At 40.1% G+C, this 24,913-nt stretch overlaps 1 pseudogene; it reads right to left on the bottom strand.

Annotated features, from left to right (window-relative positions):
• Positions 1-209: 209 nt before the first annotated feature.
• On the bottom strand, positions 210-24,630 carry LOC129637097 (cytochrome P450 2C42-like; annotated as a pseudogene).
• Between the last annotated feature and the right edge of the window lie 283 nt (positions 24,631-24,913).

Raw genomic sequence — 24,913 nt, 5'->3', positions numbered from 1 at the left:
TGATTACATAATAATACTCAATATTAGACAAGTATTAGCATATGTGATGGCCAATACAAATGTTACAGAATATGGAGAATAGCAGATACATTTCTGCAGTGAAACAGCACAATGAGATAAGAGGTCAGAGAAGGAATTTTCAGGAAAACTAAAGGGAAAGAGGTGAGTGATGCCCCGATGAGAACAGTTGAAGCCAGATATAACATTCCTCACACAGGATTGAAGCAGAGCTCATAAGAAGGCGGCACAGAAACTAACCCACTGGCAACTTGGGTGGTGTCAATGCCCTTTGGGTCAACCACAGATTTCAAGGCAAATTTTTGTAAAATTGTAGTCAGGAATAAAAACAGTTCTATGCATGCCAGGCCCTCTCCCACACAAATCCGTTTCCCTGCAAACAAGAAACACAGAGAGTACATATACTCCTTGTTTATGTACAGAACATTGTGTTTCTGGCTGTCAGAAAGAGACTATGCATTTGATGAATGTTTCAATGAATGGAAAGGAAGAAGAATGGCTGGATAGACAGATGGGCAAAGGGTAGGCACACATGCTATCCACTTAAATCTTATCTTAACAGGTATCCTTCTCTCAACAAACATTTACTGAGCATCAGCACTATACCACATACTTCATTAAGTATTCTAATACTATACCTGCAACCTGATATTTTCAAGTTCAATCTTTTTCTAGAAACACACATATATTCATTCTATTTTCTGTTCCTAATCTGATGGTCCAACATGTTTCTTTCCATTCTCCACAGCCTCTGTTCTCTGCTCTAAGTGTATTTACTCTTCATCAACCTTGAAGTTTCAAAGATTTATAACCGAGTTTCTTTTGTCTAAGATGCACTTTTATTACATTTTCAGAATGTAGCTAAACTTTATTTCTGAATTTGAAAGATCTGGGTCACCTCTCCAAGCTTCAGTAATCGAGCCCAATAATGAGGATGTATTGAGGGGAGGGAAAGTATATAGGCACTGTGATTGCTGCCCCTCATCATGGACAAAAAAGCATTTTTACCATCCCTAGTGTGGGGATGAAAGTTCCAGCTGATGCCCAGAAAGAAGTGATGAAGAAAATAAACTTGTGCTATCCACTGAGAAAGCCATGAAGTACTCGCTCTTCTTAAAGTTGACACTCTCATCCAGGAACTGGCCTGGATCAAATACCTCTGGGTTGGGGAATTCTTTGTCATCATGTAGCACAGAAGTCAGCAATGTTAATACATCTGTGCCCTGGAAAGAACAGATGAAGATAAACTGAACTACACAGAAGTCCTGGAGCTGCACAAATATTGCAAACCATTTAGTCCAATTTTATGATTTATAGATGAGGGATCCTAGGCCTAAAGAAGGGCTGTGGCATTTTGAGCAAGACAGCAGCAGACAGAGCAAGTAATAAACAAAAATAAATTAAAGATGAGTGGCAGAATTGTTGCAAGTAAACCTCAAAAGCATTTGAAACAGTGAGTACATGGGTCCCAGGGTGAATCCATTCTGCTTATCACCACATTTGGACACTGGTGTCCATCCATCACAGCTGCTTTGTCGCTTCGATTTCCACTCTTCTCATATGTGGACAATGGTTTGAAATGGAAATCACTATTGGAACTTGAAGTGTTTGGAGTTATCTGTCCATAGTACTTTTGTAAACAGATATCTGATCTAGTCAAAAATAACCTCTTCTATGATAATAATAAGTACTAGAGCAACTATTAGTGTTAATCATTTTCATGCAGATTGTCTTATTTGTAAGTATAGGGTAGATTTCATTACAGATTAATCTCAGCATAGAAACAGAAGCAAAGATAAAATTAGAAAAATCATTTTATAACAATTCAGCATAGGATCATTAATTCAAGCAAGTGTCATCCATAAATGCTAAAACTGTAGAGTGAATGGTTAAGAAGTTTGATATTTACAAAGCCCTGAAGTACTACACCATAGATTTTTATTAATTAAATGTTAAAAAAAAAAATGAAACTCTCCCATAGAGAAATCTGGCAGATACTACCTTATTATATGAAGAACCCCCCATACCAATAATGGGGTGACATTATGTGTCCCCACCTCCCAGAAGAATTTCAGTGGAACACAAATGCACCTACATAGCTGTCTAACCAAATAGTAACTGAAATCTAATCTCTAGAAAACAATTGCCTGCAGGATATTTTACAAGACTACTAAATTGAATTCCTCACAAAGTTAAATGTTAAAAGAAATACAAAGCAAAGGGAACTGATAACAGGAAACTAAAGAGAAAAGGTAACCAAATTATATACTTATCCCTAGGCTACATATTAAATTGCAAAGAAAAAAGAAAGCTATAAAGTATATTCTAGGCAAATTGGGAATTTTTAAGTATAAGCTGTACATAAGATAATATGAGTGTACTCTTGGTAACTCTTGAGTGTAAATATTATTGTTCTCTTTATAAAAATCATTGTTAATGAGACATACTCACTAAAGTAGTGAGGTGTTGATGGATAGGTGGATAGATAGATAAACTGATATTAATGGAAGAAATTTTTACATACTGAGGAATGGGGAAGTCATTCTTGCTTATACTTCATTTAACTTGAATTTTACATTAAGTAAAGCAGCCTCTTTGTGGCCTATCAGACATACATTACCCATCTGTTTAATCATTTTTTAAAAGGGTTGACTGAATAGAAATAAAAAATGTTTAAAATACAGATTAAATGTTCTTAGGACAGCAAAGCTGAAAAGACTCCCTTCCCAGGTCTCAAGGCCATACTGACTTTGTAAACATGCTGATCTTTGGAGAAAAAAAAAGAAACCTTGAAGGAATGTTTCCCTGATTTGCTTGATGTACTTTGTTCTGACAAAGTATAAAACTGTGCTGAAAACCATGCTTCTCCACAGCAGCTCTTCAGAGTGATCTGAGAGGCTGTCTCACAGGCTTAGTCCTAAATTTGGCTCAAATAAAATTCTTTTATTCCTAATATGGCTCAAGGTTTCATTGAGTCAGACAAGGTTGTGATCCATGTGGTCAGTATGGTTAGTTTTCTGTGATTGTGGTTTCATTCTGTCTGATGGATGAGGATAAGAGGCTTGTGGAAGTTTCCTAATGGAAAGGATGGCTTTGTAAAACTGGGTCTTGCTCTGGTGGGCAAGTAAATCTCAGTAAATGCTCAGTAAATCTTTAATCCTATTTTCTGCTGATGGGTAGGGCTATGTTCCCTCCCTATAGTTTGGCCTTCAAAAAGACTTATTTATGCCAACATATTGCAGCTCCCAGGACTGTGGTAGTCAGTGGCCCTGACCCCATGGCAGGCCCCTGTCAACCCAAGCCTCCACCAGAGACTCCAGGACAATCGCAGGCAAGTCTGGCTCAGTCTCTTGTGGGGTCATTGCTCCTTTCTCCCAGGTCCTGGTGCAAAGAAGGTTTTGTTGTTTCCCTGGGGGTTCTCAGTCCTTCTGCCAGATGCCCAGGTTAGGAAATCTGTTGTGGGCCCTGGAACCTTTGCAACAGTGTAAGAACTTCTTTGCTATAATTGTTCTGCAGTTTGTGTGTCGTCTGCTCAGTGGCTCTATGGTGGGCCAGTGGCGACCTCTTCCAAGAGGACTAATGCCACATGCCTTGCCTCCCAGGTCTGCTGCCGCCAGAGCCCTTGTCCCCACAGCAGGTTACTGCTGATCCATGCCTCTGGAGGAGACACTCAAGCACTTAAAGGCAGGTGTGGCTCAGTCTCCTGTGGGGGGGTCACTGCTCCTTGCCTTCAATCCTGCGTGCACAGGGTTTTGTTTGTGCCCTCTGAGCTTCTCTGATGGGTCTAAGATTTAATTTTAAATGCAGTTGATCCCCTCCTATCATCTTGTTGAGGCTTCTCCTTTACCCGTGGATGTGGGGTATCTTTTTTGGTGGAATCCAACATTCTCATGTTGATGGTTGTTGTCCACAGGACTGGAAAAGGTCAGTTTTCATTCCAGTCCCAAAGAAGGGCAATGCCAAAGAATGCTCAAACTATGGCACAATTGCACTCATTTCACATGCTAGCGAAGTAATGCTCAAAATTCTCAAAGCCAGGTTTCAACAGTACGTGAATCAAGAACTTCCAGATACTCAAGTTGGATTTAGAAAAGGCAGAGGAACCAGAGATCAAATTGCCAACATCCATTGGATCATATAAAAAGCAAGAGAATTTCAGAAAAACATCTACTTCTGCTTCATTGACTACCCTAAAAGCCTTTGACTTTGTGGATCACAACAAACTATGGAAATTTATTAAAGAGATGGGAATATCAGGCCACCTTACCAGACTCCTGAGAACTCTGTATGCAGGTCAAGAAGCAACATTTAAAACTGGGCATGGAACAATGGACTGGTTCCAAATTGGGAAAGGAGTATGTCAAGGCTGTATATTTATATTGTCACCCTACTTATTTGCAGAGTACATCATGTGAAATGGTGGGCTGGATGGAAGCACAAGCTGGAATCAAGATTGCTGGTAGAAATATCAATAACCTCAGATATGCAGATGACACCACCCTTATGGCAGAAAGCAAAGAGGAACTAAAGAGCCTCTTGATGAAAGTGAAAGAGGAGAGTGAAGAAGCTGGTTTAAAACTGAACATTCAAAACATGGAGATCATGAATGGCATCTTGTCCCATTACTTCATGGCAAACAGATGGGGAAACAATGGAAACAGTGAGAGACTTTATTTTCTTGGGCTCCAAAATCACTGCAGATATTGACTGCAGCCACAAAATTAAAAGACCCTTGCTTCTTGGAAGAAAAGCTATGTCCAACCTAGACAGCATATTAAAAAGCAGAGACAGTACTTTGCCAACAAAAATCCATCTAGTTAAAGCTATGGTTTTTCCAATAGTCATATATGGATGTGAGAGCTGAATGCCAAAGAATTGATGCTTTTGAACTGTGGTGTTGGAGAAGACTCTTGAGGGTCCCTTGGGATGCAAGATCAAACCAGTCGATCCTAAAGGAAATGAATTCTGAACATTCATTAGAAGGACTAATGCTGAAGCTGAAGCTCCAATACTTTGGCCACCTGTTGCAAAGAGCCAACTCACTGGAAAAGACCTTATGCTGGGAAAGATTGAGGGCAGGAGGAGAAGGGGACAACAGAGGATGAGATGGTCGGATGGCATCACCAACTCAACGGACATGAGTTTGAGCAAACTCTGGGAGATGATGAGGGACAGGGAGGCCTGGTGTGCTACAGTCCCTGGAGTCAGACACGACTTAGTGACTGAACTGAACTGAACTGAAACTGACTAAAAATCTAACAAAATGTATATAAAACATCATGCTTAATATTTTATGTTAATCTTCACCCTGCAAAAGACCAGAAATGATGAAGGATGAAACAAAGATATTTACCCAGATAGTATGACAATGTATATAGAAACTGCAATTAATTATTAGTAATTTTTTTAATTTAGCAATGCTGCTTTATATAAGGTTATCCAAATGATAAAATTAATTATACTTCTGTATTCCAGATAATAAAATGATAGTCATTATTTAAAACTTATAACAGTATTAAGCATCTTGCAAAAAAGTTTTGCGAGCCAATTTACTGAAAAAGACATAATTGAGAAAATTAAAGAAAGCTCCCCAAACCAAGGACTATATACCATGCCCATTAATTGAAAGACTCGATGTGTCATGATGTTAAGTCTTTTCAGATTGATCTAATGTCACCCAGATAAAAATCCCAGCAGAGTGTTTTGGTGAATTGACTGACACTCATACAAACAAATATCAAATAAAAACTGATAACATTTGGAAAAATAAACATCTAAGATCAGACAAACAATACAAAAGAGGCAGAACAAACTTGAAACACTTGCACTGTCAGCTACCAAAGCCTGTTATAAAGCCTTACAGACTAAACTAGAAACAGCACACCTTCCATCAAGCCACCACACACAGGATTTTTGTGTTCATCGAGAACCGCACTCATACTGTGTAAATGGGAACTTCAAGACTACTGAGGTCAGTATAAGAGGACCCAATCTTATCAGGTGGCACTAATGTAAAGAACTCGGCTGCAAATGCAGGAGACATAGGAGACGCGGGTTCGATCCCTGGGTCAGGAAGATCCCCTGGAGAAGGGAATGGCAACCCATCCCAGCATTCTTGCCTGGAGAATCGCATGGAGAGAGGAGCCTGACAAGCTACAGTCCAGTGGAGTCACACAGAGTCAGACATGACTGAAGCAACCTAGCACTCAAGCAATCCTACCTTGGGGATGAGGTAATTTCTGAATTTAATGTCACAGGTCACCACATGGGGCAGACTGGTGGGGACCAGATCAATGTATCTCTGGATGGCATGGACCACAACATCCATGTGGGGCATGTGGCTCCTGTCCTCCATGCAGGGGCTCCGGTGTCTGCCAAGCTCATGGTCAATCTCTTCCTGGGCCTTAGCTGGTAACAGATAAGTAAGAAGGATGGAGAAATAAAAGTGCACACCACATTTGCATACAAATTGAAGGACACATGAGGCATTATGAAGGTGTCCCAACAACATCATAAACATGAGTTATAGTTCAGAAATTCACCTAAACATAAAGAGATAACTGATATAATATAGATACATTTAACTCTCCTGTGAACTAGGCTTAGTTCAGTTCAGTTCAGTTCAGTCGCTCAGTCCTGTCTGACTCTGTGCAACCCCATGAATCGCAGCAGGCCAGGCCTCCCTGTCCATCACCAACTCCCGGAGTTCACTCAGACTCACGTCCATCGAGTCAGTGATGCCATCCAGCCATCTCATCCTCTGTCATCCCCTTCTCCTCCTGCCCCCAATCCCTCCCAGCATCACAGTCTTTTCCAATGAGTCAACTCTTCACATGAGGTGGCCAAAGTACTGGAGTTTCAGCTTTAGCCTCATTCCTTCCAAAGAAACCCCAGGGCTGATCTCCTTCAAAATGGACTGGTTGGATCTCCTTGCAGTCCAAGGGACTCTCAAGAGTCTTCTCCAACACCACAGTTCAAAAGCATCAATTCTTCGGCACTCAGCCTTCTTCACAGTCCAACTCTCACATCCATACATGACCACAGGAAAAACCATAGCCTTGACTAGACGGACCTTTGTTGGCAAAGTAATGTCTCTGCTTTTGAATATGCTATCTAGTTTGGTCATAACTTTCCTTCCAAGGAGTAAGCATCTTTTAATTTCATGGCTGTAGTCACCATCTGCAGTGATTTTGGAGCCCAAAAAAATAAAGTCTGACAGTGTTTCCACTGTTTCCCCATCTATTTGCCATGAAGTGATGGGACCAGATGCCATGATCTTCGTTTTCTGAATGTTGAGCTTTAAGCCAACTTTTTCACTCTCCACTTTCACTTTCATCAAGAGGCTTTTTAGTTCTTCTTCACTTTCTGCCATAAGGGTGGTGTCATCTGCATATCTGAGGTTATTGATATTTCTCCCAGCATCTTGATTCCAGCTTGTGTTTCTTCCAGTCCAGCATTTCTCATGATGTACTCTGCATATAAGTTAAATAAGCAGGGTGACAATATACAGCCTTGACATACTCCTTTTCCTATTTGGAACTAGGCTTAAGATACATCTATATATACTTCTTTATTAGTATATATAATAAGACAAACAGAAACTCCCTGCATTCGGGGAACTACAATGGAGAAAGGAACTGAAAGTCTCTGAATTCAAGAAGTGGATTCTTCCCTAACCTTGCCTCTCGGCTGTGCACCTCACTCTTTTCCTCTTTTTCTGCCCAGTGTCCCTGAGTGTAGAGCCTGTTGGTTTCAGTTTCTCTGAAGAATAAGCCTCTCTCATCACACTGGAGAAAATGTTATGTGATAAAAGGATTTGTCAAGGGGACGAGGCAGAGACTGCTACTTTTTTCAGTCTCTTTTTCCTTCTACCCTCTTTGACATTTGGTACTTCTAAATACTCAACTTTATGGGGTTATAGGTATACATATTAACTTTGATTAGGTACTTTTCCTTTCTACATTTAGGATGCAACTTCATCTTCCCTAAAGAGTTCATTATTACTCCTCAGTATGTTCTCTGTGCTTCAGAAATGCACTGAAGATTTGGTATTTCCTGACCTCCTCTTGTTCAACTTTAAAGCTCTTAGTCTTGTTTGTAATAAGTTTTTAATGGGATGGTGAAACAGGACAAGATAATGTCTTTTCTAACCCACCATGCACAATCATAAACTCTTACAAGGTAAATTAAAAAAAAAAAAAGTACTTTGTAAAATATAAAATTGTTGACCCTCAAACTTCTTATTTTGTCGAGCATCATTTTTATAGAAACAGACTTCTGGACAAAAAAAAAAAAAAAAAAAACCCTTTATAGGCATCTTATGCCTAAAAGGTACAATTTCTTGTGACTCTAAATGCTTAGAGCACTTCCCAGAATGTGGGCCTCCCTGGTGTCTCAGATGGTAATGAATTTGCCTGCAATGCAGGAGACCCAGGTTCAATTCCTGGGTCAGGAAGATCCCTTGGAGAATGGAATGGCAACCCACACCAGAATTCATGCCTGGAGAATTCCATGGACAGAAGAGCCTAGAGGGCTACAGTACATAGGGTCACAAAGTATCATACCGGTGTCCAGCCCCTGTTGGATCCAGGGATTCCCTCAGGATGACGGCTTCGGCGATTTAAAGGGATAGCGTCAGTGGAGAGAATCAGAGGCCTAATTATAATTGGTTTACGTGGGAAATCAATATACCCCCACGCTCCAATTACTTTGGCCTGAAGAAAGAGTAGAGACAAAAGAAAAGAAAAGGAGACGAGAAAGAACGACACGGGGAGACCAAGCTTTGGTGAGCAAGGCCTGTAGCTTTATTTTTAGCAGGGACTTTTATACCTCAAGTTGTACATAGAAGATAATGGGGGATGCAAAGTCATGTAAGGTCAGCAGACCTTAATCATGATCGCAAATACAAAGGCTTTGGGTGATTTACATCATCTTCTGGTCAGGAGACCTGCTAACATTTTTCTTCTGATAAGAATTAGTCAACCAGAAAAACTTATTTTCTCCAGAGGTGATTTTTCTTAGAGTTTAGTACCACTCCCCGAAAGCACTAAACAGAGTTGCATTCTTATAGGGCAAGAGTGTCGTGGGGGTAATTAAAGAAAGAATTTATTAGCTTAGGGGTCCAAGGTTATTATTAACATTAAAGCTTCTACTTATATTTCTTGTATATCAACTATATTAATCAATACACTCCCAGGAACACAGTGGATAAGAAATATAGAAACTTGACAGCAGGCATTAACTCAACAAAGAAACCTTCTATCAGTTCTATTTTAACAATTTTCTAACTCCCCGAGAGGCTCTGCATTGTTAAAATAACTAAGTCTCCTTGTGCCTCATATGGCTGGGAGGCCGTAAATAATCACATGCACAGCTGTAGGAGTCCAGAAACCTGTTAGGCAGGTTAGAAAGATTTCTGAGGGAAACACAATTGGAACACACCTTATTATACCCTGGAGACTTATTAACTAGAGCTCTAAGTTGCTGTTCTTACAGATAAGAGTGGTTGGGGATAGCCCCTTGTGACTGTCAGAGGAGTTGGTGAAAGTCATGAAGCAGTAAAACAGACAGGCTCAGGTTTTGGGGTAGGCCCTCAGGCAGGCCCAGAGGGGCACCCCTAGAGTTCTGGCTCACCTTGTCCACCAGATCTGTCCCACATGTCCTTGTCATGGGGGTGGGGACTCCCGTGCTAGCTCCCGGCAGTATCAGACACAACTAAGTGACTTTCACTCACTCATCACTCCCAGAATGTGGATGCTATCTCAAGCTACCTCATTAAGTTTTAGAATTTCCACTCAGACTAGGACTCAGACTAAGGAGAAGTTCCATTTTCCCTACTCTGGCTTTAGAACACAGCATTTTCAGAATGAGCAGACGTGTAAGTGGCCCTTCCATAATAAAACCAATATGCAGTCCCAGGGCATGAAATGAAATGACCTCTCATGAAATCCAGATGCTACTGTATTGATTTTGCTGCTGTCCACCGTGTCTTCAACCTCTCAGGTTATGCAAAGATGTTCTCTTATTATTTAATGAAGGATCCCTTCATTAAATCTGAAAACATTAAGCTGCTCAAACAGAGATTTAAGTAACTCTCTAAGAGTAACAAGACGGAAAGCACTCTCAGTTTCTTTCCAGTATCTCTTCTGAAATCACCCTGACCACCATGTTATCATACCTATGACCTCTGGGTGCTTCAGCAGGAGGAGGAGCCCATATCCCAGGGTAGTGCTTGTTGTCTCCGTCCCAGCTCCAAATGAATCAAATATAGTAGCTGTCAAGCTTCCAAATGTAAAGTCCAATTGTTCATTGTGCTTTTCCTAGGAATGATTTGATACAATTATTTGACAGGTTAACTTTTCAGAATTACAGGTAATCCAAAATAACTCACATTATTTTAAAGTTAAGCCTATTTTATATATGTGTGTGTGTGCGTGCTAAGTCACTTCAGTCGTGTCTGACTCTTTGTGACCCTAGGGACTGTAGCCCACCAGGCTCCTCTGTCCAAGGGATTTTCCAGGCAAGAATACTGGAGTGGATTGCTGTGACCTGCTTCAGGGGATCTTCCCAACCCAGGGATCGAACCGACGTTTCTTATATCTCCTGTATTGGCAGATGGGTTCTTTACCACTAGTGCCACCTGGGAAGCCACCCACACACACACACACACACACACACACACACACACACTGCAAGGTGCAATTTTAGAAAAGAACTACTGTAGAATATAGCAAGAGATTATAGATCAGCTGACTCAAACATCAGTTTCTCATAACTTATTCCTCATTTGCCTAAAAGTCCCATTCATCAGCCTATTTTGCATTTAGGTGAGCCAAGCAGTGGGCGTCCCTGGTGGCTCAGTGGTAAGGAATCCACTTGCCAATGCAGGAGACATGAGTTCGACCCCTGGGTTGGGACGATCCCCTGGTGTAGGAAATGGCAACCCGCTCCAGGATTCTTGCCTGGGAAATTTCATGGACAGAGGAGCCTGGTGGACTACAGCCCATGAGGTCACAAAAGAGTCAGACACAACTTAGCGACTAAACAACAACAAGAAGCAACACAGTTTTTGCCAGTGAGATACAAGCAGAAGACTATTGGAATTGTTTCCTCTATGCCCTCCTTCCTACCCAAAACAAATATTTGAAGGAGTTATTAGAATACACCAACATCATTTTGGGACAAGAAGTTTTAATAATGAGTGAGCCTGGCAGGCTACATTCCAAAGGGTCGCAAAGAGTCAAACACAACTGAGGCAACTTAGCTTACACGCCCATGAGCTCTATATACTCAGCATAAGTAAATAAAAATGGAAGGTATCTGAATCCCTGATATTTCAGGACTACTGTACTATTCCTCCATTGACAGAAGATTCTTTGTACATGAGATAAATATAGCCACTATTCGTTAAAGCATTCATTAACAGGTTTTCTCTTATTCATAGATGAACAAAATCTTAATTAGTAGAAATAGATAAATTAGGGCCATAACATGAAAGACGTTATAAGCCTGAATCAAGATTTCATTATTCTCTTCTTTGTTAAAAATGTACATGAACTCAATACTGTCTGTATATTCACGATGAAGCTGAAATTGTACAAAAGCTAATACTGCAGCACAACTTAAAATGAACTATATGTAAATTATAATAAAGAGGATGGATTCACAAAGACAATACAGGACCATAATGGTTGTATTCCACATGCAATGCAATTAGCAGCTTGACCTAAGAAACAAATGTAGGAATAAAAAGAATATACAGCTTGAAGTTACACTACAATCATAAAAACAGAAAGTTGAGGCTTTCTCTGCCCAAGGGGAAAAAGGGATGGGAAGGAGTAATGCAATGCCAAAGCTGACAAACTAAGTGAATATCTCTCACAAATAAGGAGACAGACAGCAATCGAAAAGGACAAGTAATGCTGTTTTAGGATTGATGCGATGATGTGACACAGAATACATAACAAGCAGGCAGTTTTAAATACTGAGTAGAAGGGATCGTTAACATGCAAAAAAAAAAGCATATTTTGTAAACATGTCCCTAGACTAGCATTAATTTTATGATGCATTTATAATCTCCAGGGCCCCAGTGCCATGTCTATTATTATATAAGAAACACAATTAAGACAAACTAAATTCACTGAATGTGTGCTCTTGTTAATTTCCCTCAGTAACAGTGGCATCACACAAGCTTTTGGCTTCTCAGTTCAAAATGACTCAAGTCAGTAAGAAAAGCAGTGCTCTCATAAAACAATATTAGTGTTTCCATTTCTTGAATTTGATTTGCAGATACAATGGTTATGTGTACACAGCCTATCATTATTACACAAAACAATTAAAGAAAACCTAAATAAACAAATAACTTACCTTGTCATAGATCTGGACACTCAGTATTGTGAGGATGGCATTGCTAGAGTAATGTCACACAAAAGGCAGAGAGGAAGTTCTAGGAATCAGTCCGTCCACTGAAATAGCTACTGGCCACGCACAAAGGGTCTGAGCAATTATTTTTGTTCCCTGGAAATTAAACACTTGCAGCATCCAGGGGTATGCTTAGATAAATGTGTCTGGTACATAAATCGAACCAATGTTTTCTTAGGTCAGTCTCCCAGGCAATACAAATAAAAACAAAAATAAACAAACAGGACCTAATCAAACTAGTAAGCTTTTGCATAACAAAGGAAACCATAAACAAAACGAAAAGACAACCTACAGAATGGAAGAAAAGTATTTGCAAATGATGGGATCAGCCAGTGCTTAATTTTCAAAATATACAGCTCATACAACTCAACAACACAAATATAAACAACCCAATTGAAAAACAGGCAGAAGACCTAACCAGACATTTCTCCAAAGAATACATACAGATGGTCAAACCAACAATCTAAATTCTGTATCCTTCAAAATTTCCTTAAAAAGTGAAGCAGAAATGAAGACTTTCTGAGCAAACGAGCAAACAAAATTGAGGGAATTTGTTACCAGTTGAACTGGCTTGCAAAGAATGTTTTAAAAATCTTTAGAGAGAAGGAAAATCATATAGGTCAGAAACACATCTACATAAAAAAGGGTTATAAAGAAAGAATGAGTGACAGTAAAATAAAAGGTTTTGCTTATTTACTTTATTGCTCTAACAGATAAAAATTTGCAGAAAATAGTAACAGTATATTTGATTATGTAATGGTTATGGACATATATACAAATATACATAGACTTACATATGGACTTCCCTGGTGGCTCAGACGGTAAAGTGTCTGTCAACAATGCGGGAGACCTGGGTTCGATCCCTGGGTCGGTAAGATTCCCTGGAGAAGGAAATGGCAGCCCACTCCAGTACTCTTGCCAAGAAAATCCGATGGACAGAGGAGCCTGGTGCAGGCTACTGTCCATGGGGTCGCAAAGAGTCGGACATGACTGTGACTTCACTTACCCTTACCTTATGCTTATAGATAAGTGGAATGAACCACAACAATGATATAAAGGATGGAAAGGAAGAAGTAGAATTATTTTTTATTATAAGAGACATTAACTTATAATGGAAACATTAACTTATAAGACATTATAAGAGACATTAACTTATAAGGCATTAACTTATAAAGTGGAATGGTGTTATTTGCAAGTGCATCAGAGCATTTAAATATGTGAGGCAAAACTGACAGAACTTCAAGAAATAGAAACAAAATGAATAAACTACTTCAGTTCAGATCAGTTCAGTTCAGTCACTCAGTTGTGTCTGACTCTTTGTGACCCCATGAACTGCAGCATGCCAGGCCTCCCTGTCCATCACCAACTGCCGGAGTTTACCCAAACTCATGTCCATTGAGTCTGTGATGCCATCTAACCATCTCATCCTCTGTCGTCCCCTTCTCCTCCTGCCTTCAATCTTTCCCAACATTAGGGTCTTTTCAAATGAGTCAGCTCTTTGCATCAGGTGGCCAAAGTATTGGAGTTTGAGCTTCAACATTAGTCCTTCCAATGAACGCCCAGGATTGATTTCCTTTAGGATGGACTGATTGGATCTCCTAATACTTAAAATAAATTTAATCAAGGAAGCAAAAGATCTGTACACTGGAAACTATAAAAAAGAAAACGAAGAGGATCAATTAATGAAAGATATCCCATGTATATGAATAAGAAGAATTAATATTGTTTAAATGTCTATATTACCAAAAGCAATCTACAGATTCAATGAAATACGTATCAAAATAGAACTTTTCACAGACATAAAAAAATTAAAATTCATATGCAAGGATTTCTCTGGTGGTCCAGTGGTTAAGAATCTGCCTACCAATGCAGCGGACATGAGTTCAGTCTCTAGTCCAGGAAGATCCCACGTGCCATGAGGCAACTAAGCCCATGCACCACAACTACTGAGCCCAGGCACCCTAGAGCCTATGCTCCACAACAAAAGAAGCCACCGCAGTGAGAAGTCCATGCACCACAACTAGAGAATAGCTCCTACTTGCCACAGCTAGAGAAAGCCTGCAGAGGAATGAAGACCCAGCACAGTCAAAAGTCAATAATTTAAAAAAATATTTTAATTCATATGGAACAACCAAGGACCCTGCATAGCCACTGCCATACTAAAAAAGAACAAGGGTGGAGGAATTGCACTTTCTGATTTCAAACTATATTACAAAGCTATAATAATCAAAACAGTATAAAAACAGCTACACAGACCAATGTAAAAGAATAAAGAACCCAGAAATTAATGGACAAATTTATGATCAACTTATCTCAAGATACATAATGTGGAAAGCACAATTTCTCAAAAATAGAGTGCTGGGAAAACTAGATCACCACCTGCAAAAAAAAAAAAGAATTTGAATCATTATTTTACAACATACAAAACATCACCTCTAAATGGACTGAAGACATAAACATAAGACCTAAAGCCATGAAACACCTAGAAGAAAGCAAAAAGGGAAAGCTTCTTTATATTGGTCTGGGCAATGATTTGTTCAATATGATACCAACAGCATAGGAAAAACAAGCAAAATTACAATATTTTTTCCTACCAGTAATCCTAGCCACAAGTACCCAGGAAGTGCAGAGTACATCTTATGGCCCAGTCTGGCAGAGAAGCAAGTTCAAAATCCCATTCAGGCCCAGTCTGGAAGAGAAGCAAGTTCAAAATCCCATTCAAATCCTAAGCATAGCCTCCAGCATACGTGTATCAAAACAGCATATTGTACACGTTAAAGGGCTTCTCCAGTGGCTCAGTGGTAAAGAATCTGCCTACAATGCAGGAGACACAGGTTCAATCCCTGGGTGTGGAAGATCTCCTTGAGGAGTGCATGGCAAACCACTCCAGTATTCTTGCCTGGAGAATCCCATGGAGAGAGAAGCCTGGTGGGCTACAGTCCATAGGGTCCCAAAGAGCTGTACACAACTAAAGCGATTGAGCATGCACGCACACACACATTATATACATAAAAAATTTCCAAGTTTTACTGAGGTATAACTGACAGGTAAAAAGTTATTTAATTGAAATAGAAGAACTATCCAGACCAACTAGGCTTCTCTGATATACTCAGCTGGTAAAGAATCTGCCTGCAATGAGGGAGACCTAGGTTCAATCCTTAGGTTGGGAAGATTCCCGGAAAAGGGAACGGCTACCCACTCCTGTATTCTGGCCAGTATTCACATTAATTAGGCTAGCTTTAATAATTACAAAAAATTATAAAATACATATTGGCCACTATGTGGGCAAACAGGACCCCTGTACATTGCTCGTGGGAACATGACTGCTGTAGTCAATGTGGAAAAGGCTGCCATACTGGGGTCCAGACCCAGCAGGATCCAGGGGTTTCGAAGGGGAGACAGCTTCAGCGATCAGGATACGATAGAATTAAAGATATAAAGAGTGATCAAATAAGGATAGCTCAGTGAGAAAATTCAGTGGAGAAAAGAGGCTGAATAACTTGGTTTACGTGGAAAGCTAACAAAATTCCAAAATAAGGAATTTGCATCACCTATGTAGGTCGCAGGCGTCCTCCCGTTCTCCTGAAGGAGAGGAGACACTAAGGCCTCCCCGGTCAGATCTTAGAAGCCCAGGCATAATTAGTAGGCTCGACGAGCCTCCACGCTCCAGATTGGAATTCAGCCAGAAGGTGAGAGAAAGAACAACATGGGGAGACCAAGTTTCGGTGAACAAGGCCCGCACTTTATTTTCCAAAGTAGTTTTTATACCTTAAGTTGTGCATAGAGGATAATGGGGGAAGGGGTAGAGTCAGCAGTAAGCCAGGCTTTCTTCCTGCAAACATCATATGCAAAAGTTTAGGTGAATTATATCATCTTCTGGCCAAGAGGCCTGTTAACATTTTATGATCCTTTCTTCAGAAAACTTATTTTTCTCTAAAGGTGATTATTCTCAAGTCAGGCGCCACCCTCCGAAAGCATTAGATAAAGTTGCATTCCTATAGGGCAAAGGTGTGGTAGGCTATAATAAGAAAAGAATTAACTCAAGGGTCCAAGGTTACAAACATTAAAGCTACTATTTACATTCCTATACACCAATTATATTAATAAATACACTCTCAGGGACACCGTAGGTAAGGGATATGGAAACTTAGCAGCAAACATTGGCCCAACAAGTGAAAAACCCTTCACCAATACAATTTCTAATTAATCTTTTAACTGCTCAAAGGAATCTGTATTTAGACAGTTTAGAACATCTCATGCCTCTCACGGTTAGGAGACTCTGAACAATCACACGTGGCTGGAAGAACCTATTCAGGCAGGCTAGAGGACTTCCAAAGGAGTTTTTAGGTTGAAACACTCTTGTCACGCCCAGGAACTTTATTAACTGGAGCTGTAAGTTAACTCTTTTTCAGAGAGAGGTGGTGGGGGACAGCCCCCCATAAAGTCAGAAGTGTAGGCGAGAGCATAAAGCACTAAAGTAGGCAGACTCTGGTTTTGGGGGTAGATGCTCGAGAATTTCCAGGGGGACTCCTGAGGCTCAATCCTGCCTTTGTGTATGCCGAGCCTCCTTCCTTATGACCTTTGCCACGGGCGGAGTTCCTCATGCTGGCTCCCGGCATCACCAGTTCCTCAAAATTAGGCATAAAATTGCCACATAGCTCATCAATTCTACTCCTATAAATACATCCCACAAAAATGAAAAAATATCCATCAAAAACTTGTACACAAATGTTTGCTGCTGCTGCTGCTAAGTTGCATCAGTCGTGTCTGACTCTGTGCGACCCCAGAGATGGCAGCCCACCAGACTCCCCCGTCCCTGGGATTCTCCAGGCAAGAACACTGGAGTGAGTTGCCATTTTCTTCTCCAATGCATGAAAGTGAGAAGTGAAAGTGAAGTCGCTCAGTTCTGTCCGACTCTTACCGACCCCATGGACTGTAGCCTACCAGGGTCCTCTATCCATGGGATTTTCCAGGCAAGAGTACTGGAGTGGGGTGCCATTGCCTTCTCCGACACAAATGTTTACAGTAACACTATTCATAAAACTCAAAGACAGAAACAAAACAGATGTTCATCAATAGATGAATAGATTAAAAATTATAATATGTGCAAAAATTCAATATTATTCATCCATAAAAGAAAATAACAAAGTACTGATACATGCAACTTAGATGAACCTCCTAAATACTATACTAGGTGAAAGAGCTAGAAACAAAAGGGACAATGCTGTGAGACTTTTCATATGATATATACATAATAGGCAAATTCATAGAGATATAAAGCAGATAACAGGTTAACACAAGATGTGTTAGTGATCATTTACTGGAAGGGTATGTTCCTGCAGAGTGATGGAAAAGTTTTGAAATTAGAGCAAGTAATCACACAATATTGTGAGTGCAATAAATACCACTAAATTGTACACTTTAAATGGATAACTGTATGGTATGTGAATTTCATCTTATTTTTTAAAATGACATTACTCCACAAACTAATCTACAGATTTCCTACAATCCCTACCAAAATCATTACTGTATTCCTGGCAAAAATTGATGAGTTTATCCTATAATTAGTCTGAAAATTCAGGGCACTCAGAATAGCCAAAATATTCTTAAAAATTAACAACAAAGTTAGAGGACTCACACTTCTCAATTTCAAAACTAACTATAATACAATGCTAGTAATTACAAATAACAGATAATGTGTTATGGTATAAGGTTTTCATATAGACTATTGGAAAAGATTTGAGATTACACAAATAAACCCTTCCACTGATTTTTGACAAGGGTGCCATGATGGTTTGTGTGAGGAAAACAGTCTTTTCAACTAATGGTGCAGGGTTCAGAGTCTTGGATACCAGCCTCAAACTCCATATCTATGACAATTCATTTTACTTTACACTCAAGGCTTCTCTCTTTCATTCACCTACTCTTTCCCATCATACACCTTTGCACCTCTATATACACTATTCACCCATCTGAAATTCCTTTCCTTCTCCTTCATGCAAACATATTAAATTTATTTTCAACCACCTGACATGCAGAAGTCCAGCTAGATTAAGCCATTCTCTTCCATTCCCTCAAACAGTGTGTGCAGAGATCATGCCCATCTTCATATTATACTATGATATTTGTATTTTATACCTTGTTTGTAATTATTTATTTTTCACCTGAGGAGTCATTCTGACTCTTCTTGGGTATACTCAGTTCAGTTCAGTTCAGTCACTCAGTCGTGTCCTACTCTTTGGGACCCCATGAATCACAGCATGCCAGGCCTCCCTGTCTGTCACCAACTCCCATAGTTCACTCAAACTCATGTCCATCAAGTTGGTGATGCCATCCAGCCATCTCATCCTCTGTCGTCCCCTTCTCCTCCTGCCCCCAATCCCTCCCAGCATCAGAGTATTTTCCAATGAGTCAACTCTTCACATGAGGTGGCCAAAGTATTGGAGTTGCAGCTTTAGCATCAGTCCTTCCAATGAACACCCAGGACTGATCCCCTTTAGGACTGGTTGGACCTCCTTGCAGTCCAAGGGACTCTCAAGAGTCTTCTCCAATACCACAGTTCAAAAGCATGAATTCTTCAGCGCTCAGCTTTCTTCACAGTCCAACTAGTACCCAAAAAGCAAGATCAATTTTTCCATTTATTTAAAAGTTAAATACTGTATCTTTCATAATGCTTAGTGCATACAATATATGCACACAATAGACACTTAAAATGCTTATTGGCATTACTTACTTGACCACTGAAACTTTCCTAGTAAATTCAAAATTATTCAATGAATTGCAAAATGCACAAGCAATCAAAGAACTGAGCTGTCATAAACATTTTACCTGCTCCATTTTGATCAGAAAACAATCAATAAAGTCTCGAGGATTGTTAATGTCCAGGGATGCTTGGTGTTTCCTTGTTTGCTCCAAAAAATAATTTTGTGAATAAGCAGAATTTTTAAGTACTCTGTTATGACTCCCTGGGAAACAATCTAGGAGATCAGGGCAAGTATTACAGATCTAGAAGAGAAAGCAGTAGTTTCTTAAATAAAAAACGCTTAGTGAAGACTTATTTAATATGTCAAGCCCTGGTTAACAACTGTGGTATAAATATTAATATAATATGGTCTCTGTATTGAGAGAAATTTTCACTTCACAAATACATAATTTTCTATGTTGACAGATGTATTTGAGGGAGAAAATTATGACCCTGGATCAAATATGATGATTTCTTCCTATATTCATATATCATGTTTATATGAGTATAGGCTTCTCTTGTGGCTCAGATGGTAAGGAGTCTGCTTGCAATGCAGGAGACCTGGATTCGATCTCTGGGTCAGGAGGATCCCCTGGAGGAGGACATGGCAATCCACTCCAGTATTCTTGCTTGAAGAATCCCATGAACAGAGGAGCCTGGTGGGCTACAGTCCATGGGGTGACATAGAGTCGGGCATGACTGAGTGACTAACCACACACACATATGTTGACAGATGCATTTGAGGGAGAAAATTATGACCATGGATCAAATATGATAATTTTTTCCTATACACATATATCATGTTTATCGCATAAATGCATTTTTATCTCAATTGTCTCATATTTTACCTCAATTCTTCCTTACCATCATGATATATAGGATGACATGAAATACTATGATTTACATTTGTAGATGACAAGAGAATTTAAATAACCTGAAAAGAACACAGAGCTGGTCTTTGATGTTTCTACTTCTGCCTCATACACTCAAACATAAAATCAATATTTTAGGGCTGATAGGATCCTAAAGAACCAGGAAACACAACAATATTTTATGGATAAAGTAACTGGGCACCAGAAGAATTAAGTGATTTCTGTGATGTCTCTTAGGCAGAGGGTAGAACATAGCTTAGCACAGGGTACGCCTGTAATGTTTGCTTATGTTTCTTACACACAGAAAAACAATCATTTTGTCATTCCCAAAGCAATTACCTTGTAGGTTAAGATGCCAAATGAAGCATCAAGATCTCCCTCCTATCCTAGTTGTCCCCTGGCAGCACTCTCCCCTTTGAAGGAGATATTCTCCTCCTTACTAAATGCAGATATTTCTGTCAACTCATGTGCTTAAGTAGCAAGTGTGTGTGTGTGTGTGTGTGCTAAGTTACTTCAGTTGTGTTTGACACTTTGTGACCCCATGAACTGTAGCCTGACAGTTGCCTCTGTCCATGGGATTCTCCAGGTGAGAATACTGGAGTGGGTTGCCATTCCCATCTTCCTGACCTAGGGATGGAACCTGCATCTCACATCTCCTGCACTGCAGATGGATTCTTTACCCATGAGCTACTGGGAAAGCCCTAAACAGCAACTAAGTGGTATGAAATTAAAGTATCTCCTTCTATATCAATAAACAAGAAATGTCATAGCCATTAGTGATTTCTGGCCTCCAAATGTAAATGAGGGCTCCCAAAATTGAGATCTGACAGATGCTGCCACCCCCCAAGATGACTGCTGAGGAGCTGGGGGAAGGCAAGAAGAAACTTAAAGAGGCTGCATTCCTCTAGGTGAACAAGGAAACTGGATTTGGCCCCAGAGACCTGACGTGCATGTGAAAGGAATGAATACAGTGAGCCAAGAGGCTTGCATCTTCTCATACACAGAATGCTAAATTCCTTAACTTGATATCTGATCTTTGATGTTCAGGCTGCTTGCTCCCTTTGTTGCAAACATATATAGTCTGACTCCCCCTCCTGCCTCCTTGGAGCAATTTTCTCAGATGTGGTCACCCGCACTCAGAGTCCTAACCATTCCCACCAAATAAAATAACTCTCTACTTTCAGGATGTGACTATATTTTTTTTAGTCAACAGTGGAGATTGAATGACAAGACTTGTGAGTAATGGGAGCCTTTCCAGAAGGACCTAGAAGTCCTGCAATTGCTGCGGGCATCCCTTTGGAGAAGTTACCAAAGTAGTTTCCGGAAATTGGTGTGAAAAACCACTGAACAGTGTCAACAGGACTGAACTGCAGTTCTGTTTTCTGGGCAAGCATTTTCTTGTCTATCATCAAAGGGCTCAACCATCAGCCCCAGATGAGCACTCCATGATGCTAAGCTCTAGGCAGGACTGCACTCTTCACAATTTCACCTCACAGTTTGGTGTATAGAGATCTGGACCTCATGGAGAAAACAGCAGAAATGATTCTGTTAGGGGAAGCACACTGATTGAAACAGCCCACCCTGGCCAGGCACCATAGTAATCATTTGCATGAGTTGTTTTATGACACGAGGTTCCTGGTAAGGAACAGGGAACTAATAAACCTCCGCCAACCAGAAGAGTTCTGGAAAGGTCAAAAGGAGACACTACCTGTCCAACCACCTCCCAGAATCCTTCTCTCTGGCATCCATCTTGGCTGAACAAGGCATGCACCACCAGGAAGGACTCAGTCAGAATGATTGGCTAAGGACAACCAGGAAACTAACCCCATTAACATAAAATCCAAGACTGCAAGCCATTTTGTTAGGGGAAGCACACTGAAACCGCCCACCCTGGCCAGGCACCATAGTAACCATTTGCATGAGTTGTTTTATGACAAGAGATCTTGATAAGGAATATGGAACTAGTAAGTTTGGGAAAGGTCGAAAAGGAGACACTGCGTGTCTGTCCACTTCCCAGAATCCTTCTCGCTATCATCCATCTTGGCTGAGCTATGCGTGCGCCACCAGGAAAGACTCTGAATTAGAATGATTGGCCAAAGACCACCCAGAAACTAATCCCATCACCATAAAACCCGAGACTGTGAGCCACGAGGCAGAGCTGTTCTCCTGGGTTCTCTTACTCTACTGCTCTCCACCTGGGTGCCCTTTCCCAATAAAATCTCTTGCTTTGTCAGCACGTGTGTCTCCTTGGACAATTCATTTCCGAGTGTTAGACAAGAGCCCAGTTTCAGGCTGTGGAAGGGGTCCCCCTTCCTGCAACAATTCCTCAGGAAGAAAGGACCTTGGCCTCACCTGAACCTATGGAGAGCTCAGAATCCTGAAGTTTTCATTCAATTTTTCCATTAGATTTAGAAAAGTCTGATCTTTATAATCAAAACGGTTCTGGAAAATAATGGAGCAGATCACATTGCAGGGAGCACAGCACAGAATGAAAGTGGGATTGCAGGGTGAGGCTAAAAAATCAGAAACAATTTTAAGACACCACTGAAGTATACAGATGAAACATTTGGTGTGTGTGATAACATATGAAAGTTGTTTTAGAAACTTTAAACAATATCATATCTACGAATTCCCTTAACAAATATTCAACAAGCATAAAATCAATACTTCACTTTTAACTTAAAATGAGTAGATTTCAGCACAGGTAATTAAATAATGGGTTGGTTTTTTTATTATTCAATTCCCTTCTGCTGCATTTTCTTGTACCCTTTTCACCCAAGATGCCTGTTAATTTGAAGAGAAAATGGTGAAAATTAAAGAGGTCATTTAAAAATACCATTTAGTAACTAAAATTATGAGTGCTGACTATTATCTGTCTGGAAAGCCTGTAGGAAATTAAGCACTTATATACAAAGGAGAATAATTAGGGACCTCAAAATATTTTTTGCTTAATGAACGCTGAAAGAATCACATGTAGAATCAGAAGAGAAGCTAACATGAGAGAGTTGTGGTTCATAAGGTTCAAGCCTCTGGGCTCACTAAATTCATTCCTTTCATATGCACCTTTAGCTATCTAGAGCCAAATCCTGTTTCTTGATTGTTTACATCCTTAATTCCTGGTTTACAGTCAGAGGTGGCAGATGTGGCAAATGGCTGCTTCCTGCATCCACCACCCCCGCCCCCACCACCACCACCACCACACTCCCAGCTCCTCAGCAATCACCGTGGGGGGTGGTGGCATCTGTTGGATCACAGGCATTGGTGGCCCCTTTTGAGAGCCCTCACTTTTGGAGGTCCAAAATCGCTGAAGGCTGTGACATTTCTTGCCTTCCAATATGGCAAGAAGTATTTCATTTCACAGTTTTAATAAATTCTCATTTTTTCCCCATCATTTAAATCAAGTTAATCATATTTCCAATGAAGGGCTCACTGTTTTTTTTTTTATCTGAGTTACAATATATTAATTTAAGTGTACAACTGAAAATGCAATTCAATACTCTTTATTGGTGAACTTAATATATATCAGTGGGAATTTAAAGCACAGGAAGAAAAAAGGAAAAAACGTAGCTCAAAAAGTCAGTCACTGAAATCAAGCAAGAGCTCTAAAACAAAAGAGACTCAGTTGTGGGAGGCAACCAGCTCTTTATCTAGCCCTGTGGCTGTTTATCTGAGACAGTCAGGTTTGGATGCCCCTTTGAAATGGATGCCTCAGCCATCAAGGATCAAATTAGACACTTGCATTACAAAATAGTGGGAAAATTGTCAAGATTTATATATACTCCAAACCCACTCCAGTGTTCTTGCCTGGAGAATCCCAGGGACGGGGGAGCCTGGTGGGCTGCCGTCTATGGGGTCGCACAGAGTCGGACACGACTGAAGCGACTTAGCAGCATCATATATACTCCAAATTAGAAAATGCAAATCAGAAGCAAGAAATATCACCTATTCTATCTGTTAGAATAGGGGAAGTCGCTCAGTCATGTCCGACTCTTCGCAACCCCATGGACTGCAGCCCACCAGGCTCCTCCGTCTGTGGGATTTTCCAGGCAAGAGTACTGGAGTACGGTACCAATAGGCACTATCCAAAAAAAAAAGAAGGATGAAGGGATAGAAGGAAGGAGAGGGAGGGAGCGGAGAAGAAAATAACAACTGTTGGTGAGGGTGGGGAGGTAGAATACTACTACCAGAAGCTCCTATGGAAAACACTAGTATGGTTTCCCAAATAATTAAAACTAGAATTACCGTATTACCCAGCAATCCCCTTTCTGAGTTTCTATTCAAAAGAACTGACCTAAACTTTCAAAGTGATATTTGTACTTCCATGACCTTAAAAGTTGAGGTAAAACAATCTAAATATCCCCCAATGATTAATGAATAAAGAAAACATATAAATATAAATACTTGAATAGTATTCAGCCATAAAAATGAAACAAATCTTCCCACATGATACAACATAGATGAACCTTGAGCCAACTGTACTAAGTGAAAAAAGCCAATCACAGTAGGACAAAGGATTCATGATTTCCCTTTTACGAAGTATCTACATGAGTCAAACTTACAGAAACAAAAAGTATCCATTTGGCCAAAAACTTCCTTTGTTGAAGTAAAAAGAAAAGACATCTTTCATTTTCACCAAGAACTTTATTGAACAACATATTCACCGTTTGTTCCCCTACCTTCTGCAATTTTTCATGCAACTTCATACTTCCATCTTCCTAAAACTTCTTGGTTTTGAGCAAAGAAATGTCCCAGGTGTCTTTTACAGTCTTCCAAGGAACCGAAAATTTTTCCATTAAGAGAATTTTGTAAAAACCAAAATAAATTGATATCCGAAGGTGCAATGTCCAGTGAGTATGGCAGC

Source organism: Bubalus kerabau, chromosome 22, assembly GCF_029407905.1.
Source record: "Bubalus kerabau isolate K-KA32 ecotype Philippines breed swamp buffalo chromosome 22, PCC_UOA_SB_1v2, whole genome shotgun sequence".
NCBI lineage: Eukaryota > Metazoa > Chordata > Mammalia > Artiodactyla > Bovidae > Bubalus > Bubalus kerabau.
This window is presented reverse-complemented; position numbering and strand designations above follow the sequence as displayed.